This window comes from Lissotriton helveticus, chromosome 8, assembly GCF_964261635.1.
Source record: "Lissotriton helveticus chromosome 8, aLisHel1.1, whole genome shotgun sequence".
In the NCBI taxonomy this organism is placed as follows: Eukaryota; Metazoa; Chordata; class Amphibia; order Caudata; family Salamandridae; genus Lissotriton; species Lissotriton helveticus.
The window spans coordinates 349456963-349478881 of record NC_136069.1 but is presented as its reverse complement, the minus strand read 5'-3'; the positions used below and the strand labels follow the sequence as shown (position 1 = coordinate 349478881).

Here is a 21919-nt window from a genome sequence, read left to right as displayed (position 1 = left end):
TTGAAAACTGCATTGAATTCTACCTTGAGAGCTTCACATTCAACACCCCACTAAACCACAAGTTAAAGTACTGTAGGAAGGCTGGTTCTGAATGTTGAGTTCGCAGTTATACGCAGACGAATAAAGACATACAATACTAAGCGTCGTGTGAGGTGTAGTCATTGGTAGGTATCCAGGCTGGGGAGAACGTTACAATCTTATCATCTGCATACAGCAGAATTGGTGGAAGATGGCCTCCTAGTTTGCATGGGCACGAGCTTGGATTGTCTAATACTTTGTCCAAAATGTAAAGGTGGAATAAGATTGGTACTAAAATGAATCCTTGCTTTAGGCATCTATAGTGAATTTTTTTGGGTGAGGGAGTTATTATCACCCAGTTTTGCCTGGAAACAGGTGTCCACAACAGTGCTTGAATGGCTCTTATAATATACTTCTGATTCCCTAAATTTTCAGTTTGTGCCAGAGACTGTTTCTGTATGTAAAGTCAAGCACAGTCCTAAAGTCGAGGAAGCAAGCATATAATTCTCACTGTGAGGGTGTAGCTTGCTTGTTTATTAGCATTGGGAGTGTTATGATGGTATTAATAGTGCCACGTCCATCTTTAAAGCCGGTTTGAAACCATGGTATAAGGTTTTTATCACCTGTGCACTTGAAGAGGTCATTTAAAAGTAGAAGTGTATAGTTTTGCATGGTCAAGTAAATCAACCATCCTATAGTTTGAAAGTACGGCTCTAGTATAGTGGATGTCGTATATTGGTGCCTCTGCGCGGCAATGACTACGCAGGAGCCAGGTACCGGTTTACATATCTTTATTCATACATGTGCTCTGGGCGCCTCTTGCGTCCGTCCTCTTCCTCGTCCTGATCGTGAGTGTCCGCTTCCTGCCTGCCCACAGGAAGTCATGTCCAGTGACCTGGACGCTGCCCCGTTGCCCACAGGGTCCTAGTGCCCTGGGATGGTGGTCAAGTCACCACATCTCCCCCTTTGTTGCAAACGGAATGTCTTTGTCCCATGTGCAAATCCTTGGCCTCGGGGGGGGGGGGAGGGAGAGGGAGAGGGAGAGGGAGAGGGAGAGGGAGAGGGAGAGGGAGAGGGAGAGGGAGAGGGAGAGGGAGAGGGAGAGGGAGAGGGAGAGGGAGAGGGAGAGGGAGAGGGAGAGGGAGAGGGAGAGGGAGAGGGAGAGGGAGAGGGAGAGGGAGAGGGAGAGGGAGAGGGAGAGGGAGAGGGAGAGGGAGAGGGAGAGGGAGAGGGAGAGGGAGAGGGAGAGGGAGAGGGAGAGAGGGAGAGGGAGAGGGAGAGGGAGAGGGAGAGGGAGAGAGAGAGAGAGAGAGAGAGAGAGAGAGAGAGAGAGAGAGAGAGAGAGAGAGAGAGAGAGAGAGAGAGAGAAGTCTCTACATTTCTTCCAGTAGCCTTCTCGTCTTCTTGCACTCCCTTCTTGGTCTTTGTCCTCTGCTCTGTTCTGGTCCTTCGTTTTCCTCTTTTGCTAGTGCCGTCTCCCTTTTTGGTCTTTGTTCTTGTTCACTGTTTACAGTTGTTGTTGCACGTTCTTCTTCCTCCACTTTCAATTCCTTGAAGTGGGAGCTGTTCCTTGTTATTTCCTTGTTGTCTGAAGCTGCAGTCACCATTGACCCCTTCACATCAGTCACAACCAGCGGGTCTCTTGAGAATGGAGTGTCCGACTTCCTTTGTTGTTTCTGTCGCACTACCACCAGATCCCCTACAGCCAGCTGGTGTTCTGTCGCATTTCTCCTTTTGTCGGCATATTCTTTCATTTTTTGTTTTGCTTTGTGATCTCTGGCCGCAATGTCACTTCTGGTCGTGTTTCCCGTTGCCTCTAACTGAGGTAACCGTGTTCTGCTCGATCTCCCCAGCACCAGCTCTGCCGGGCATTTGCCGGTGGAGCTATGAGGAGTGTTCCTGTAGTCTCTGAGTACTTGACATAGCGCTTGTCCAATAGATATTTGCGTCAACTTCGCCCTCATGATGGCTTTCTTTATTGTCCCCATGAATCGTTCTGCCATTCCATTGGCCTGTGGCCACAGGGGAGTTATCTTCCGATGTTTTATCCCCAGGTAGTCCAGGAATCTGCGGAATTCCTCTCCCGAGAATGGAGGACCGTTGTCCGTTTTCAGTGTTTGCGGGGAGCCCCACGCGGCAAATATGTCATCTAGCACTGGTAGCGTAGCACTTGCCGACGTCGACGATACTTCTCTTACTATTGGAAACCTCGAGAATTCGTCAATGACCACTAGTAGGTATTTTCCATTCTCTAACGGCCCATAGAAGTCTGTTGCCAGCTCCGTCCATACTGCCGGTGGCAGTTCCGACATCTTTAGTGGTGTCTGTTTGGCGGGAGGTCCTGTTACTTGACAGGTGTGGCAGTGTGCTATCTCTTCCTCTACCATGTTGTCCAGACCCGGGAACCAGACTTTTTCTCTCAGCATCTTCTTTGTCGCCACAATGCCTCGATGCGACTCATGTGCTAGTTCAACTGTTCTCTTTCTGAGCCGACGTGGTATTACAATTCTGGAGCCCCTCATTAATATTCCTTTCTCTGTTTCCGACAGTTCTTCGCTTATCTTTTTGAACGCCAGCAGTTCCTCTTTATTGACTCCTTCCGCCGTGATGGTGTTGCTGTTGATGTGTCTCCACCTCTGCTGCCGCACCACCACTCCGACGGCTTGCAATGTCTGGTCTCCTTTTGTTTCTCGTTCTAGTTCTTCATTTGTTATCGATACCGGAGTGCTCTGTCTCACGATGAAGTTCAGATATTCCTCTGCCATCGTGGCGCCCCCTTTTTGATAGGGAAGCGGATGCCGTGACATGTAGTCCGCTGGATTTTGATCCTTCCCTGGTTTGTGGACAATCGTGAAGTTGTAGTCCATCAACCTTATTCCCCATCGTTCAATTCTTGGTGGTATCTTTGCCTTTGGATTTCCATAGATTGTCACTAGCGCTTGATGATCTGTTACAATCGTGAACGGTTTTCCGTATATGAACATGTGATAGTGCTCACATGCCCACACAACCGCCAAGCTCTCCTTTTCTGGTTGAGAGTATGCCCTTTCTATGTCTGACAAGCTCTTGCTTCCATACGCCACTACCTGTCGCGGCGAGTCTTTTCCTGGCTTGTGTTGTGCTAATATCGCACCAAGGCCTACCGGGCTGGCATCCACTGTCAGTTCGGTGCACAGTCTCGGGTCAAAGTACGCTAGGTGGTCCACTGCCGTCACTGATGCCCTTATTTCTTCGAACGCCCTTTGACACTCAGTTGTCCAGTCAAACGCTTGGCCCTGCTTCGTTAGTTCTCTCAGCGGCGTACTCACTGTCGCAAAGTCTTTTATGTATCTCGCGCAATAGCTGGCGAGACCGAGGAATGAGCGCACGTCAGCGACGTCCTTTGGTTCTTTTGCCTTTTCAAGGGTGTCTATCTTGCCCCGATCCGGTCTCATTCCTCTCTTTGAGAAGACGTGTCCGAAGAATACCAGTTCTTCCCTGCCTAGCTCGCATTTTTTTTCATTTACGGTCAGGCCCACCTCTACTAGCTGTGAGCATACCTCTCTCAACGCCTTATCATGTTCGTCATCACATCTGCCAAACACCAGGATATCATCACTATAGTTCAGACTGTTTTTGATTGGTCTTATTATTTGCCTTATTGTTTCCTGGAAGATCTCTGCTGCTGACGATATTCCGAAACTTAGCCTCTTGTAGCGAAACAACCCGAGGTGCGTGGAGAAGGTTGTGATGTATCTGGACTGTTGGTCCAACTCCAGCTGGTGGTACCCCTTGCATAGGTCGAGCTTGGAGAATTTCCTCATTCCGGTCAGCCGACTTATCATGTCATCTAGGTGCGGCCCTGGGTGTCGTTCTCGTTCTATGGCTGTGTTGGGTATTCTCATGTCCACACATATTCTTATCTGCGCAGCATCCTTTTTAGGCACCGCCACTATTGGTGATACCCATGGCGTTGGCCCCTCTGCTGGCTCGATGATGTCTTGTTCCAGTAGCGCCTTTATTTCTTCCTCTACCTGAGGTTGTAGATGAATGGGCACCCTTCTGTGATGCTGGGCCATAGGCCTGACTGATTCATTTATGTGTAAGGTTATTTGTCTTCCCTTTAATTTTCCAAGACCTTTCGTTAGTGCCGGGTACTCTTGTAGGATGTTTTCTCTGGCTGACATGTGGTACATCATTTTTAGTAGGCCCATTATCTTGGCCGTTACATTGCTCAGTAGGCATGGTGCAGGAATGTCTCCTCGTAGCACGTGTATGTCTTCCGTGACGGTCTTGCCCTTGTGCGTCATGGTTTCCGTGAATTTCCCCATGTTTGTTACTGGATTCTGTGCACCCCATGTGAATACTTTGACATTTGACGGTCTAAGTGGAGGCTTTATTTTCATCTTATCATATTCTGTGGCACACATGATGTTACATGTGGCCCCGCTATCTAGCACAAATTCTGTTTGATGGGGCCCTACGTCGATGGTCACCCAATCCGTCTTTTTTATAGACTTCCTGTCCACTAACCGGATGTGCTCCTCCTCCTGCCCTTCCTCTGTGGACATGAGGTAAAGGCGTTCTACCTTTCCTGCCGGTCTTTGTTCCTCATCTTCGTCTTCCGACCCCGCCGACGAGCTCCTATCAGTCGCTTCCATGTGCCGTACGTGTTTGGTTGTTGTCACTCTTTGTTTTCCTCTTTCATTTCTGAAACGTGCCCCTTGACACATGGTGGCAAAATGGCCGGGTTTGTTGCATTTTCTGCATGTCTGACCAAAGGCCGGGCATGCTCCTCGGTGTGGGAAGTCCAAACCGCACCTGTAGCATTGAGAGCCTTCTTTCGAGCCCTCCTTTCTTGCTCCTTGGTCCTTTGATCCTTTCTTCCAGTTGCCCGTCTTGCGGGTGTCTGTCATCCGGTGTAGATGTTCTCCCTTTCGGTCCATCTGCCTGGCTTGCACCATTGCCCTGGCCTCCGCTCTTGCCAAGTCTAGAATCTTTTCTACACTCGTCGGTTCTTTAAGTAGCCTTGTGCGAAAGTCTGTGTCGCGACAGCCTTCTATCAATCTTAGGCGAAGGGCCTGTTCATTGTCAAAGTTCTCAAATTCGCAATGAGCCACCAGTTTTCTCAGCCTTGTTGCGAAATCATCCATTGACTCGTCCTGCTGTTGAAACGCCATGTTGAAATTGTACCTTTCAAAATCGACATTCCTTTGTGGATCAAACTTCGTCGTCAAGCATTTGATCAGCTTGTCATATGTTTTTATTTCGCTCGGGGGCAGAGTGATGAGGAGGTCCTCCACTTCATCCCCCGCAAGGTTCAGGAATAGCCCTAGTTTCTTTCCGTCTACCACATCAGTCGCCTCCACATAGCGCTCAAACTTCACAATCCACTTCTCCCATCGAATTCCCACTTGTGGTTCTGACACACTGAATGGTAGTGGTGTGCGATACTGTGCACTGTGCTTTGTTTCTGGCATTTTCTCTGTCTTTGGCCCTTCTGTTGCCTTTGTACTGTTATGCCTTTATTATATATTTTCCTGTTTTTTTTTCTTTATTTTTTTTTTTCCACCTCTTTGGCTTCCTCTTGTAATTGCTCCTTTTTAATTGTGTTGCAATTTCTTTTCCTTTTCTTGTCCTTCTGCCTCTTTTCCTATCTTCTGTGACTGCTTTGCCACTCAATTCGGAGCTTATTCTACTCCTTTTCTCTGTTTTCGGCGTTTTGCCTGTTTCTAAGATGGCCGCCCGTTATTCTAGCCTTCCCATTGGCCCGGGCGCCTGATTTCAAGATGGCCGCCAAGTCTCGCGATCCTTCTCGCCTGCTGCAACGTTGCCTGGCTTCAAAATGGCCGCTCCGCCGTGCAGCGTTTCTATTGGCCCTGGCCGCCTGACCCCAAGATGGCCGCCGAGACTCTCGCGAGAGCTCGCGCCTATTTTCTTTCTTCGCGCTCTTTTCAGCAGCGCTTACCCGATCAGACGGGGTCCCAGCCGGCAGTCTTTCCCGCAGTCCGTTTCAGTCGGGGTGGGCTCCCGCTTCAGTGATGAGCTCCTCTTCCCCAGACAGCGATGCAGGGTGGCCTCCTGTATTCCTGTTGTCTTTTGTTGCGAGGGACGCACACGCGTGGATTTCCAAACCGCCTCGTCGCCAGTTGTCGTATATTGGTGCCTCTGCGCGGCAATGACTACGCAGGAGCCAGGTACCGGTTTACATATCTTTATTCATACATGTGCTCTGGGCGCCTCTTGCGTCCGTCCTCTTCCTCGTCCTGATCGTGAGTGTCCGCTTCCTGCCTGCCCACAGGAAGTCATGTCCAGTGACCTGGACGCTGCCCCGTTGCCCACAGGGTCCTAGTGCCCTGGGATGGTGGTCAAGTCACCACAGTGGACTGAGTATGAATCCTTTCCATGAAGTAGGCAGCACAACTGTAAAGTAACAGGAACTGAATATGGGATTACGCCGGGAGGTCCAGTAGTCTTTATCAGACTTATATAATGAGGCCCCAGGGAGTCAGGCAGCAAGCTTAAGCCTATCAGCCGATCCTGTTCCCCCTTCCACCAAGCACGCTGGGGTGGGTCTCACAACAGAATGGAGAACCACCCCCTGCCTGTCTACATACCGCACATGCATTAGCACCACAGGCAGAGATACCCTGTTCTGCCTTTCAATGGGAGCATTCCCCATCTGCTACACAGAGGTCGTGGAGCTTCAAGACCAACAAGTGAGTGCGCAGGACACCTCTCCTTCTCCCATCACGCCCGGCTGTCGCCACAGCCCTCATTGGCCTGTCCATAGTGTAATCAGCAACACTCTGCTCTATGTTATGCATGTCGCCTGCTTTTGCTGCCCACCCCCTTTTCCTTTACAGAGGTGGAGCAGGCCACAACAGCTGCTGTAACTCCCTATGATGAGCACCTGGGTGGCTTTACCTTCCTATGAACCCAAGCCTGCTTTCGTGCACACAACCACTAAAACTTCCAGTCCCCTCATTCCACATGAACTACAAAGCATCCAGAACTGCATTTACTCTATGACCTTGCATTTTACCATAGCAAAATACTCTCCTCCTGTAACGCTCTAGCCAAACCTGACACTGTCTAGCCGTCCAACTAACACTACCCAAACCTGCCAGCATGCTTTAAATAAACATGTCCCTTTCTCCCAGTAACAGATGTAGCACCAGCTAACTTAGGAAAAGACACTTCTCCACAGTCTGTACAATGATAACCCCTTCTAATCCTGCACACTATGGCCTTGCCCCATACATGCCAATATACCAGAGTTCAGCGAAAGACTCACGATTTTTTATGCAAAAAATGGCTTCGTTTGGGCAGTATTGCCCCGCTCCAATACAAGTCAATAGGGGAGGGATACATTTTCCAAAATGTTTTTTTTTTTAAACTCTCACTTTCCTCTTCTAAAATGTCGGTATGTATGTTGCCTTGTCCAGCTGCTGGATGTTTGGATTCCACAACCCACCCGAAAAGCCCACAGAGTTAGGGGCACAACTCCTGCCTGCCAAACACCTAATAACAAACATTTTTACAAGTAACATTATGTTTAATCTGATATGCAGGGCCGGTTCTATGATTTCTGGGGTCCTGCGAATTTGGGGAATGTGCTAGGCCCCTCTAATTTACATGAGTGACACCTTCAGTGCTCTGGAAGCTGCTTTTTGAAGACTCCTCCTGGGCTGCAGCTCCCCTCTCTGCCACCTACAAGCACTTCTTTTACAGCTCATATCAGGCTGAAGGTGTGAGAATTGCAGGGGGCTGGGAGATAAAACTGTGCAGATGGTAAAGTGCTGACAATGGGTGTCCTGCGGTGTCTCTCAAAGGGCAGCCAGGCAGGAGGCCTAATTGCAGGACTAAATGCAACTCCTTGCAACTGGCACAAGATTAAGTGTCCCACTCCCCAAGGCCTCCCCACAACATCCAAGAGAGGCCCAGGGAGCCAAATTGCAAATAGACACCTTTCTTCAATGAGATCGGCACAGCAGGTTTGGTGGTGGCGCTCTGGTGCGGGCCCTGGGCAGCTGCTGAACGGAGCAATAATTTACTGAAATGTTAACTACTTAATAAAGAATAACGAAAGTACAATAATAAAAAAAAAGGGACAACTATTTTAACGGACACGTGGGATATGCAAACTTGTGTAGAAACAGACCGGTGCCTACACCACGTGGAGAGCTCCAGTTTAGGCAGAGTACAGTAACTTGACCCGTGCAATGCAACCATCACATGTGGGTACAGGGCAAACAGAAAGGCCACAAAATGCATATAAAAACTTGGCAGCTCTGAATTAAACGGCATAACCTCCCGATCTCTTAAAATATACGCGCCCTCCCGATCTCTTAAAAATACGCTCGCGCCCGATTCACGCTATCCCGTCATTGCTTCTGCATCTGTTTCATCTGTTAAGCGCCACCTGTGCCCTGCTGTGCTGCAAACGGCAGCTGCACTCGTAGCTCTCCCGCTGGAGGGGATTTCTGTGAGGGAGGCAGAGACCACCGAGGAGTCACAGCCAACCCTTCAACTGTCAGAACGGACTATTCACCGGTGACCTCGGGCGGAACGTGCACGGACTAGGTATAACCGTAGCGCCGGTCCAAGTGCGGCTGGATCATCTCTTCCAGGGCGGTGAGCGATTTTGTTTTCTGATGCAACAGCGGGGGCGGCACCATCAGGGCGGGGGAGGGGAGGGCAGTGTTTTCTTTTATCCAATCGGAGGCTTTTTTTGAAGGTACGTAAGCAGAATTTCCTCCTCGCATCGCTCCTGTCCTTGTCATTGAGCATGAACCAGCTTTCTGGTTGTTACTAAAGAATGTCCGTGAAAAAAAACCGCTTGTCTTTCCATATCTTTGTACTCTACCCGTCATTCAATATTTGGACGACTCCATCTAAATTCCATACACCAAGGCAATCAATGAGACGGCAGGTCTGCATTGATTGACAGGCTGTGGGCGGTACCAGAAGGGCTCCTCTGGCAGTGCTGACCAATAACGTCTGCATTGACTATTAAACAAACAAGATCCGCCCAACGGTAAATAACCCCGCCCCCTTCGGAAGGAACAGCCCACCATCTCGAATCTAACCGCCCACCCGCATGTGGGCTGCCACTCCGAGCGGTGTGCGCCTTGTCCTCGCGCTGCTGCCCGAGGAGGGGGATCCCATAGAAGGCTACCGACGTCTCTGGCACGGCACTGAGCGCTTCCTCTCCCGGAGGAGGGCACACGCATAAGCCCCCGTCTGCGGCCGGTGAGTACCTAGAGAAGGGCACCGGCATGGTCATGTCAGTGACGGGGAGCGTGCTAGGTTCTCATTGTCAGGCTGAGGCAGGGCGGGGGCATGCCAGGTGCTGGCTGGGGCCCGCGAGCTGCCATGAGGCGTCATTGACAGAACCATGGATCCTGTTCACCTCAGGCCAAGGGCAGGTAGACAGGTGACGCGCAGCAGCGTGAGAGCTGCCAGAGGGTACCATAGTGATGATGTCTCTGTTATTAGTTGCACACCAAGCCTGGGTCGGCAACAGCTTGAGAGTTTTGAAAAGGCGACAAAGTGACTCTCTGGCCACTTGCTTCTGAATTTCAACCGATCTCGGTTCCCGAGCACAGATCTCATGTGGGAATGTCATTTGGTACATCCTGGTGTTTATAAACAGATAGCTCTTATCCACCAGTATTTAGCTGGTAATACACGGTTATATATAAAAAACACACAACGTCGCCCTATCCAGGCTGATTATTTGTGAGATTACGGTTCTCCTGCTCTTCTAATGCTGCACTGGGCTGGCTACTAGACTACGATCAAATGACATTTAAGTCACTGTATCTTGCCATGTATAATTTCCCAGATTTAGCACTAATTGATTTAGAAGGCCCAGCATCCTAACACTTGCCTTCATCAGGTTTCACTTGAGCAACTTTTTCCTAAATTCAGTAAGGGTCGTGCTGACAGCTGTTTTTTTCCTCAGCAGCGTAGCTGCAGTATTAAAATGTATCTTACTTTCTTTCAAGGCCACTGCTTTCTGGAACTCAGTATACATTTGCCTGCTTAATAATCCACTTGTAAATGGTCTGTAGATATGTGCAGATTTAGAGCTACAACCTAAAAGTGTTTACTTGGGCTAATAACCTGTCATAAACGATAGGCAGTGCCATCTCCCCAACATCTGTGCCCAGCTGCCAGTGCCTGAAGGAACTTGTTTGATACTAGGAATTGGCTGTGATGCCATCTAAGGTGAGATGGTCTGAGAATGCAGGGTGCAATATCAGGTAGTATTAGTGCAGGCAGTGCTGAGTTAGGCAGAAAGTGTGTTGTGTCCTATGAAGGTAGGCGCCAGGATGTATATTTAAGTCTTCTTTATTATCTCTCTGTCCAAGTTACATCAGTCTTGACTCCAGCCAACCTACTGTGGTACCAGCCCCACCAGGAGCAGCCTGCCTAGCTTCTCAGCCCAACTCTAACTGCCAACGCTCATCCACTCAGACACCCAGGCATTCCACGCATCAAAGGCAGACCAACATTCCATGACAACTCACTCTCTGGCTTAGTAGCTAGGAGCAGCAGGGCTGAAATGCATGTAATAATAACTAAGTAGGGTATAACATTATCCCTTTTTCTTCAAAGAAAACGAAAATAATACGTAACAAGCAAGAACTATAAACAAGAAAGAAAAATCAATAATGGTACAAGGCTCTAGGATGCAGCAATAAAGACAGAACATCGCAAGAGAAAGAACCACTAAGGCAAGAAAGGATAGTTAAGATACATACATTTGAACATCAATATCCCCACCCCCCCTAAAAAGAGATTTAAAAAACATTTTGAAGTGTAAGCGTAACATTACAAGAAATGCAGTTCGTAGCATTTTGTATCCTACACTTTGATGTAACGTACTATAACGCAAAGGTGTAAAAGACCCCGCAACACAAATGCCCAAAAGCATAACATACAAATGCCCAAAAGCATAACATAGAGTAGCGCGAAAGGTAGAATACCCTGCAACTTCAATCCCAAGAGTAAGGGAAACAAAAAGTAAATGGGTCGTCACTCATGAAGGGATGTACTATTGTACTGCGCGCAACTGTAACAGGGATAAAAACCCACATCCAACCCAGCGTATGGGTAAACCTAGGTACTGTGTATGGATGGGAACTAAACCCATGTCCCATCCCCCCTAGTGGAGATTACATACCCCCATGTAGGAGTAACAAACGTAACTAATCAAAGGACTGTTACCCACAACCTTCCCTCGTGTATGGGAAAAATGTGATGACCACTCACAGGACATCAAGGAAGAACCATCCTTAGTAAAACGTAAGCCTGTAGCATCACGACATTTGAATGTGCAGTAAAAGATAATATCATAAGCTTATACTAAACATGCACAACATAAGTGTTGGCAGTTAGAGCTGGGCTGAGCAGCTAGGCAGGCTGCTCCTGGTGGGGCTGGTACCACACTAGGCTGGCTGGAGTCAAGACTGATGTAACTTGGACAGATAGATAATAAAGAAGACTTAAATATACATCCTGGCTCCTGGTGTCTTCCTTCATAGGACAAAACATATTTTGGCGACGAGGATGGGATACATGTAATAACAACTAAGTAGGGTATAACAAAGTGGACAACAGGTGGGAACCATGATAGCTTGTTTAAACTTACAATGTGTTTCATTAGATAACTGCTAGTAACATTTTGCACATGTATAAGGTGCATTGATTTAAAAGTTAACGCCATTTGTTGGATTTGTTTCTTCGCTTGTTTTGGCCATGCACTGGCAAACGTGTCTGACTTGAAATGTTTGCCTCTTCACTGCAATGTTTTCCCAGTTTCTAGCTTCCCATTCCATGTTTAACCAGCAGCTAGAGATATTTACTCTTTAACGCTGTCTGCCTCCCATATACAGGTGTATCCAAAAGCTGTGTACCCCAAAACTGTAAATTGGACTAGTTAAAAAAAATATGTGAAAGCTTAGTCCAGACTGGATTTATTTAAATCACCGTTCCTGCTATTTATTTTGAGGAGGGTGTGCCTTTCAGGGTAGTGATACATATTTTTCCCAGACCACAGCAGGAACACTGGGGACTAGTAAAAGAACTAGTGTATGTGAACAAGCGTTCTAAAGTTTTTCCTTCCACAAGAGCCACCACCGGGAGCAGTTCCCAGTTACAAAAACATGAGGAATGGGTGCTATGTAGTCTGAAATTTGAGTCTTACTACTTACACATGCAGAATTTTCAGAGACACACATTACACTTTTTATTGAATTTATCATATAAGAAACAGCTGATAATGGGAATTAATCCCATTACCACTATTCTAAATGTGTGAGCAAACATGCATTATAATTTGGACTATCACCTATCAATAGACCTACATCATCTTGGATTTTATACTGCAAACATTGGGTACCCTGATCTGTAATGGAAATCATCCCTCTGCAAAAAGATGTTTCTCTGTATCCATTTCTTTTACACCCTCAAGGAATTCTTAGTGGCATTTCACACGACATGTACATTAGGTGTTGTAACTAAGCTCTCTGTTCTCTGTAGTCCTCGAATTCTTCTACCATGATTCTTGTGATGTTTAGTCATGTTGTGTCGAATGTGAATATCTTGGGGCCCTACCTAATTTCTGTATCGTGGCCAGGGTTACCAGATGCCTGTTCTACATCGCACACCTTTCCCTTTTTTGTATTAAAAAATAATAATAATAATTGTGGTGTTAATCCGATTTATTCAAATTGAACTGAATCAAGATCACATCTACAAAGTTGCACCGATTTGTTTAGGGAAAGCCCCAGGCTTGAACTTTGGTGTCCCTGTGACGTGGAGTAATCTGGTAACCCTAGTTCTACCTGCGCTCCCCATAGTGTGAAGGCTCGCGGAATTAGTCTATCTTTCAGATTATGGAAGAATCCCAGCAACTGAAGTGTAGCTTTATCTTAAATTCTTGTTACTCCCTTCACGATGCTGATTGCTTTGCCTCAGAAGCCTTGCACTTGTGTGCAGTTCCCCCCCATGTGCAGGAGTTAAAGCGGAGCTTCTGATGCCTGGGATATTTACTTTGACAGCGGTATTGGCTCTCCCATCTGTTGCCAAACTAACTTGTACAGTATCTTTTCTAAATCTGAACAGTTTGACTTCAAGGAGCACTGGAGTTTGTTATAAGTAAGGCAACATGTAGGGACGTTCTTATGGTTTTTTTCTTTTAGTGTCATTAGACCGATCACCAACAAAAGAAGTTTGAGCCTATAATCTACCAATTGCCTTAATGCTTGAAATGCCCGTAGTCCCAATCAATTTGTCAGCCCGAAGACCTGCACACAGTTTTTCTCCATCACCTGTAGGCCTTTCTGTGACCGATTCACATTATATTACTTTCTCCTTATATAAACAGCCCATAATTGCTGCATTCTAACATTTATTACCGACCCAAAACTGCTCTGTGATCATACATTCAGCTGGTATGTTGACTTGCATGCCTTCCAACATCGTTTTGTTATTCGGTCTAAGGTCGAATTATGGGATTAAAAATTATGTAGAGCCCATCATTCATCCATTTTAATATTATAACGATCTATGACCAGCCTATGGATACAAAATCGTTTTAGCCACTAACAAAGCCACCGTTTGATTTTTCCCTCCCACCCCCAAACCCTCAATTACTTTTGCCACCTTCCACATGAAGGCTGCATTTCTGTATCTACCAAGTTTGCATCTTTACATTAGTTCATGGATCAAATCAGGTTTCACAACTACCACCCCAATCAAGGGTCTGCACATGCAAGGGGGCATCTTGGACCCAGCTTCATACACCTGTGAATAACCGCTGATGAAGTAGACGACCAAGGCCGGGTGAGGTTAATGATGTTAGTGTGTGTATACCCACATCAGTTGTATAAATAAAGGTAGTGCACTTAAAACTACAAGAAAAGGTGTCTCACTGGATAATAGCATTTTCTGATACAGGTCCGTGATAACAGTACCTTACATCCTTTCAAGGTCCGGAAAAATTGGTACTTTTGAGTTACGTAACCTCCGCTTTTGTTAACAGTGCGAGAAAGCCACAGTAATGTACAGTCTGCTGTTAAATAGGAAGTTACCATATGCCCCACCCCCACTCTCTCTTGAAGCTCCCACTGTTCCAAGTAATTTACTTCATAACTACTTACCTCTTTTATGTTGGCAGGAATGGCTGCGTAAGTGTGCAGCTTTTTCAGGGTTAACAGTTTTTATTATAGAAAGGACTTGCCACCCAGCTCTCAACCTGTCTAGTATGCTAGGCGACCCTCAGACATTGAAGCTCTGGGCCATATTTAACTTTCATATATCGAAAACAACTTTAGGAGGATCATGGCAGCAAACCTGTCATTTTGTTTTTGCTAAGATTAATGGTTGCTTTCGTTTATACATATGAGCAGTGCAAATAGAAGAGTATATTTAAAGTTATATTATTCTGAGCCAATGTTCTTCCTCTGATTGGCCCGATTACATGTTTTGTGGGGAGCCCCTTCAACCTGTAATCCAGAGGCATTCACCTATTTGTTTGGTTTGTTTTCTCTGCTTCATACCTCCCAAATTAATTTAAGTTATGCATAGGCTTTTCCCTGTTCCAATAAATACATAAGGTGTAAATGTTCTTTTTATGTTTGTGTTGGCAGTACCGAGTTCCATTTGGCTAGAAACTACAGCCTCGTTATTCAAAGGTCTAAGAAGGAGCTGTTCTAAGGCTTACCTCCTTCCAACTCCCCACTCCTTGCCCTTTTATATAAAATGTATTCCTTCAATACACAGAAAATCTGAGAGGTAATAAAAGTGAATTTAACCTTTACTATTATTGAGAGTCTGCTTATGTGGCATGAGAAAACAACAAAGGAGATTACAACCTGAAAAGTAAAACACATGTGCCAGTGTTACATTTGCAGGCCAGTGTGAAGCAAGTGTGCTTCTGTTAGATTTGCAGGTTAGTGTGAGGTGGGCAGATGTAGTCCGTAAGTAAGCTGCTGCGTGGAAATGGTGGCACAAGACTTTCCCAACTCTTCGTTATATATTCATAAAATACTATTTTGGTTTAGTGGTCTGGTGAAGATCATATATAGCTTCTGTCTTTTTGCCTTGCCACCGAGGACCTTCTTTGTAATTTTTTAGTCTCAAACTCTGCTACAGACGAATAGATTTGCTGTAGCTGATATTTAGTGATGGGGGCCCCAGAGGACACCAGTCTGATCAAAGCCTTAACTTCTATGCTTCTTCCTAGTTTGTCTGAGAAACAGCATAACTTGGGGTTGCGGTTTTCTGATCATGGCACACGTAACTGTCCCCTTGGGTGGCATGGGGGTGCTGGCTAATACCTGGGATGTATCACTTCCTCCCCACCGCACTCAATGAAATGCAAGATTGTGGTGGAAACACAGGGAATGTACTCCTCCCCTATCTGTTTTTAGGTCGAGCCTGGCCAGCGCTTGTGCTGCGAGGCATGCTATATTCAGGTATGGATTTGAAGTCACCCCCCCATATTTTCCATTGACTTGGGTTATTGTCCTTGTAAATGCTGATGTCTGATTCGTTAATAGGCTTGTTAGCCCCTCCTTACGCTACATTTGCAATTAAATAGGTCTCGCATTTGCGAGAGTTTAAGCTATTGGCATTATAAATGACAAAGCCTTTTATTTATTATTTTTTTTTTTTTGCAAACAACACAAATAAAAAGCATTGTCATTTACAATGCCAATAGCTCAAACTCTCTTAAATGCGAGACCTATTGTGTTGCAAATGCTTGGTGATCATGGTTCCCTGTAGACCTGTGCTGACATTCCAACTTGCTAGCTTGCTCCTAGTAGCTGCTTGCATTGTCCAATTTAGTGGGTCCTATGTTTGGCCGGCTGCTGAGTGGGTCGGGGCAATCTGCTGTGCTGGATTCATGTCACAACTCTAAATTGGCCGGTGCAGTAGTTTGGTTGTAGAAGACTTCTGCCTCATACACCCAAGCACTAAATCTTGGCTCTTAAGTGGTCATCCACCATTAACTTGCGATTCTCATAAACAGCATACTGAGAGCACACCTGTTATGACCTTCAAAAAACCTCTTGAGGGTGGATGGGCATTGTAAGTTTTTTTTATTTTTTAAAAATTTTTTTTTTGCTTTGTAAGAAGATGAAACTAGTTTTGAGTTGGTAATTTAAGCTACTAACAATTTTAATATTTTCAGTTTTGTGGTCTGTTAAATTTGCCAGTTTTCTTCCTCTGATTTTCATCCCGCTTGAGCCCATGCAGCCACTCCCTAGTGCTGTCCCAGCAACTTGTAACATTCTGATTAATGTGCTCAGCTTCAAGGCTCTTCTCACTACAGTGCAAGCTGGTGGTTGTTTACCCAGGAACATGTCAACGGTTATGTTCCCTAATAAGCTAGTGGCCAGAGATTAGAAACCCACAAAGCATCCATCTGGTGAAATTTATTGACCTCTGGCAAATGGGCTCATAGCATCTCTAAATCAAGGCCAAAGGCATCTATACAATACGCCCCTTTGCACTGAAACCGAAAGAGGTACTGTTGCTGTGCTTGCTGATCCTTTACAACTTCTTATAGCCATCAGTGCACCTGTGCAGTGTCCGTAGGGTCTGCATGAGACTTGTGTGCTGCAGCTTTATAACAAAATTAATTGACTTACCAGATGATGACATTATTTTCAAAGTGACCTACATTTTTATTTCTAGGTTTGCCTGGGCCACCACTGGTAAAAGTTTGAGTCGCTACGGAAGGAGTGGTGCAAGCGGAGGAGATCTGAACAAACTGACTACTATAACAAGTGTTGTTGGTAGGTTTAAAAAATACTTTACATACCTTGCTAACCAACCCTTCTTCAATCCTCCTAAATCTCTTCTGAACACACAAATCCTGCAACTCCATTAACCACATTGGCATCATCCCACAGAATCTCCAACTCTCCCCTTCAGCACGTGCAATACTCTTTCTAATGCCTATCAGTACGTGCTCTGCATTTGGTCACACAGACCTGGTGAATCTCATGTCGTACAACAACATGGATGCCCTGATCATCAGAGAAACATGCTTTCCAATTTGTTTTCCTAGTTTAATTGTAACTGCAACATTAAAGGATAAGCCCTAGGCATCATGACTTGGTCTTCCTAGTCATCCTACCACAAAATCTGTGAAAGAAGCAATCTCCACGCTTAATTCCTCATCATGACCTGAAGGCTTCACATCTAGTTCCAAACTCAGTACTTCAGATTTCATTTTCCTTCTCTCATTCACTAGTCTTACATATTTGTCTCTTCACTTGACCCGACCGCTATCGCTGATTTCTCCCACTCTGTTCACTTCTTACAATACTTCTTTTCTTAACTAGTAACCTAAGCCAACTAAAAAAGGATTCCTTAAAAATGCCTTTTAAGACCAACTTCAGTCAAACATCTAGGGGCTCATTCGGGGGACTCTTTTCAGGATATGCCACATTGAAACAAAGTGCATCACTAATCAACTGCACTTCTTTCAGTTTCCTAACAATCAAAACCAAACTTTTGGCCTCAACATATTTTGTGACACTCAGCAGTGACAAAAGCAGGTTTAATAAAAATGTTGCAGCAGATCCCATTTTTAGGTCGAGCGTTACGGCAGCGTGCAAGCGCTGCTCGCTCTGCGAGGCATGCAGTAGTCCAGTATGGGGAGACAAGCTGCCCTCACTCTCTGCCCATATTTTTAATTGGCTTTTGTGTTTATCCTTCCTAAATTCTGTCTTCTGATTGATAATGAGGCTTGTTAGTCCCACCTTATTATGCTATGTCATCATTTGTATCCTTCCATGGCTACTGGCCCCTTTACTTCAAACACTATTTTCTTCTCGCGTAACTGCGAGTCCTATTGCATTGCAAATGCTTGTTTACTCTGCCCTTTATGTCTAAAATGTGAGGTGAATGCATACAGGACATTAATGAAGCCAAGACAAACCTCTACGTAGACCCTACTACTCTAGGTAGTAATATGATGTGATTTAATACAATGCAAAATTGATTGCAGCAACAAATCATTTGTCAACTCTGTCACCTCAACACCTCCTTTGCCTCCCCCAAGCATTCCTACACTATAAACCTTCAGCTTGCAATCGGTCTCTGGCCTAATCCGGTTTCTCAAAACAACTACATAAAAAAGCATCGTCCAGTTTCTCAGAACCAGCTCTTCATAGGAAAAGCTCTCTCAAAATGGGCACTTTACCTTCTTTCAATGCGGGCCAAATTCACTCCCTCACCCTAGGCCTCCATTGTTAACACAGACAGTCCAACTAGAGCCAATAACTAACCTTTTGTACAAAGTACTAGAAAGAGCAATAGCACATCAACCAGCAGCAGTTAACTTAAACCTATCATTCCAGATTTTGCTCTAGTACTGAGAGCGCATCATGGTAGTAGTTGAGCCGTTCCTACAACAGACATTTGAGATCTCTAGCTGGAAGTACTACTTGATCTCTAGTAGATTTCAACACCAGTCGCTCGCCTCTTCATGCTCTCTTCCTGTTTGGGATTTGACTGCCTGTGTCCTTATATGGTCTGGCACGTCCCAGTGTACTAAAGTTCTTTATACATGAAGATTGCCATGTCTGTGCCTCTTTTCCTCCCTGGTAGAAGCTCCCCATCTTTCCACCATTGCAAGCTGTTTTTAACCTAAATATGAAGACTGTCAAGCCTGTATCACAATCCAACAAACTGCAATACATTAATATGGAGAAAATAAACAACTCTGTCTCAGAACATCATTGGACATAGTTATCCAGCAACAGCAGTCATTACTGACCCACGTTCAGTTCTGGGTGTCTGATGAATACTTAAAAACGCAGTCCTACAAAAGCAAGTTAACTTGCTGCAAAGCATACTTCATAAAGTTGAAGGCTGAGGAACAGCACTTGGTATAAACTACTTGGTTCCACCCTCAAATATTTCATATCCCATTGCCCCTCTCTGGGTCTTGCTTCTGCCTTGCTCTCTTGAGCCTTTCTTTGCCTTTTCTGCCTGCCTATTTTTTGGCCTTTACTTGGCATTCTGCATCCCTTCCTATATACCTTTCTTCGTGTTCTTTTGCCTCTCTTTCCTGTTTTTCGACTTACTGGCTTGTTCCTTCTTTGCCTCGTTGTCCTCGCCTTCATGTCATCTCCCCCGCATTTGTATTCTTTTGGTCCGCCTCCCCCCCAGCCCCACCCTGTCACCTAGCGCCCCTCCCAGGACCTACCTGATGGAGTGCCGAAACTGCCTTGATCGCAACCACCGACTATATATCAGGACAATCATTGACTGAGGATAAACTGCAGCTCCCTGATCAAAAGGCTACATCACATCAGAATACAAGGAAACACCCTTGCGTAGCTCGCCTTCTACCTTACGGAAAGAACCCAGAAAGTCTGTCTTCCACCGTTCACCTCCGAGCCCAACGATTACATCAATGGCGTTCTTCAAGGCTCGTCCCTCAGCCCACTCTTTTCAATACCTACATGATTGCCGCCCTCCAGACACCTACGATCAACATCTCTGTCCCCCGTTCGCACCCCTTTCATTCGACGGAGCAACAGTGGAGGACGTTCCTTCTCCTAGCTTGCAGTGAAAACCTGAAACAGCCTCCCTCGGCACCCCTGAAGCTCCACCTCTCTTCTGGAATTCAGGAAAGCACTTGAGACCTAGCTGTTAAACTTATCTCTCATTGACTCCTCCTTCCCCAGCTCCTGGGTACATTACTATCGGATTAGCCATACTGTACATATCTACTGATTGATTATCTCTACTATTTCTTTCCTCTGCTAGGTCAAGCCCATTTTATTGGCTTCCAAAGCATGGGCCACAGTTAAACAAAACAAAAAAAAAAAAACCCTTGTGCTTTCACAAACTGACACCCTACTCATCATCCTTCTCAATATCGCCCTAGTTGTTCTAAAGCAGTCTTCCTTGCTGCAGCCTACCTGATGAGATTAGGAGATAGCTGACCATATACCCCTTGCCCCAATGGATGCTCCAAGTGCATTGTTTGTAAGGTGTACCCCATCTTAAATTTTGCCTTTCAAAGAAGCCAAGTTAATGGTCTATAAATGCCTCCTCTGATGCCACAGAACCATCCATAGTTTAACTCAAAGTTGGTATTAGGAGCATGCAAATATCCAAACCTTTACGGAGTAGTTCTCTTTTTCACCTCACTTTGTGCTAAGTTCTGGCACTTAGATTGATCACATCACCTGGCCTGCAGAAGCTCACTTCTGCAATTCAGTAAGAAGTTGAATAGCTACCTATTTGCCCATTTTTGTAAATGAGCTGCACAGAATGGTTCTAGAACTTAGGCTGTGGAAGTAAATTAAGTGTTGATTGATAGCCACTCTCTTGGGCAGAAAAATAATGAATATATGCATAATCACAAACTAGATGTTAATAGATTCTTGTCTGTAAGGCATGAGCTTCTTTTAGACAAATACGTCTGCAAAAATATGAAAAGACTTTATCCTCGACTTTCATGAATTACGTTATTTCAATGTCTTGCAATGAAAAAATAAGCCTTTATCCACAATTCAATGAGAATCTAACCTCATCTCAGTTTTGGAAAAATGGTACGCATGTTGTGAAGGTAATCCTTTTGTGCCTGTGGGCTCTAGGAAATTGTACTTCTTCGGTTTCCTGCATCAGTCTTTGACTCCCTGTTTAAAAAGCGTCATACTGGCATCCACCCTCCTTCCCCTATTTTTAAATGTGGATATATTTGGACTTTGTTTTCTTTTATCGTCTGAAATTGTGTACCCTCCAACCATGCCTCCCCACCCTTCTGCCTACATTGTTTAGTATTTCTGTAAGAAGAATGAATCTTTGTTAAAGTAATGGTCGCGTATTGGAGTTGAATTAATGTTAAATCACTCCTAAAATATCCACTTTTCCAGGGGAAGTTACTGGAAAATTAAATGTGTATCTCTTTTCGCTGCAAATCTCCCCCTATAAAGCTCCCGAACGTTGTTGACATCCTAGCTGTTGACAAGTAAGCTATTATGTAGCATTCATTTAGCATAGGTTTGGAACCTTGACGTGTTTTACATTTTATTGGCATGACTGACTCGTATCACTGTGCATTGGTACCACCTCCAACCTGTCGACCTCTGTTACTTAACCGCACTTTCTCTTTTACACATTAGAACAATGTGTCTAGTAACAGCTCCCCTTCAGCGAGGGCTTCAAAATGACAGTAAAAACGCTACACACGGTGACGTAAAATAGTTAGGACCATAAACAAGATTGTGTTTTTTGCGTTGTGCCAAATGTACAGGTACGGCAGGAGTTCAAGGCCTTCTGTCAAATCTAACCAGTTGCTGATTTGGATACAGTCCTTGAATAAATTACACGCTGTACAGAGAGAAGATAAAACAAGCATTGGCATAGCCATTAGGTCTCGACTTTGGGACCTTATAAGTATTTAGTTATGCAGCACAATATCCTTACTGCAACAACATTAACTATTGCATGGCTAAACACTTATACGGTCCCAAAAGCTAGACCTATTGGCTATGCCAATGCTTGTTTATTTTTATTTCCACTCCATTTGTTTGTGACTTGGGGATGGTCAGAATTGAGGTTTATGTTCTGAAGCACAATGCTACCCTTTTAGGGTGTACGTTACGCTACATAAATAACCTATACTTTATTGAAGACTGGAGGGTAGCCTCATCAGACTGTTACTGTAATCTTAACGTAAACGTACTGATAGCTCAGCTTGAATATGGTAAAGGTACACACTACATAAAAACAAGCACTTACAAAGCTAACAGGGTTGGGTTTTCTGTATTGAGCAACGTATTTGTGTTGAGCAGGAAGCAGTGGTGTGTGTTGATCAGTAACCCTGCATGTGTGAAGAGGGGTAGTGAGGTGTGTCATGAGAAAGATAAAGCAT

General features: G+C 45.3%; 1 protein-coding gene across 1 annotated transcript in view; it reads left to right on the top strand.

The window, feature by feature from the left end:
- Positions 1-9067: 9067 nt before the first annotated feature.
- The window catches only part of SLC7A1 (solute carrier family 7 member 1), a 538789-nt gene continuing 525937 nt past the window's right edge, over positions 9068-21919 (top strand). The window contains exons 1-2 of the mRNA XM_078657133.1: positions 9068-9252; positions 16714-16814. The gene's annotated coding sequence lies outside the window, so the exon portion shown is untranslated. The remainder of the gene's footprint in view (positions 9253-16713; positions 16815-21919) is intronic.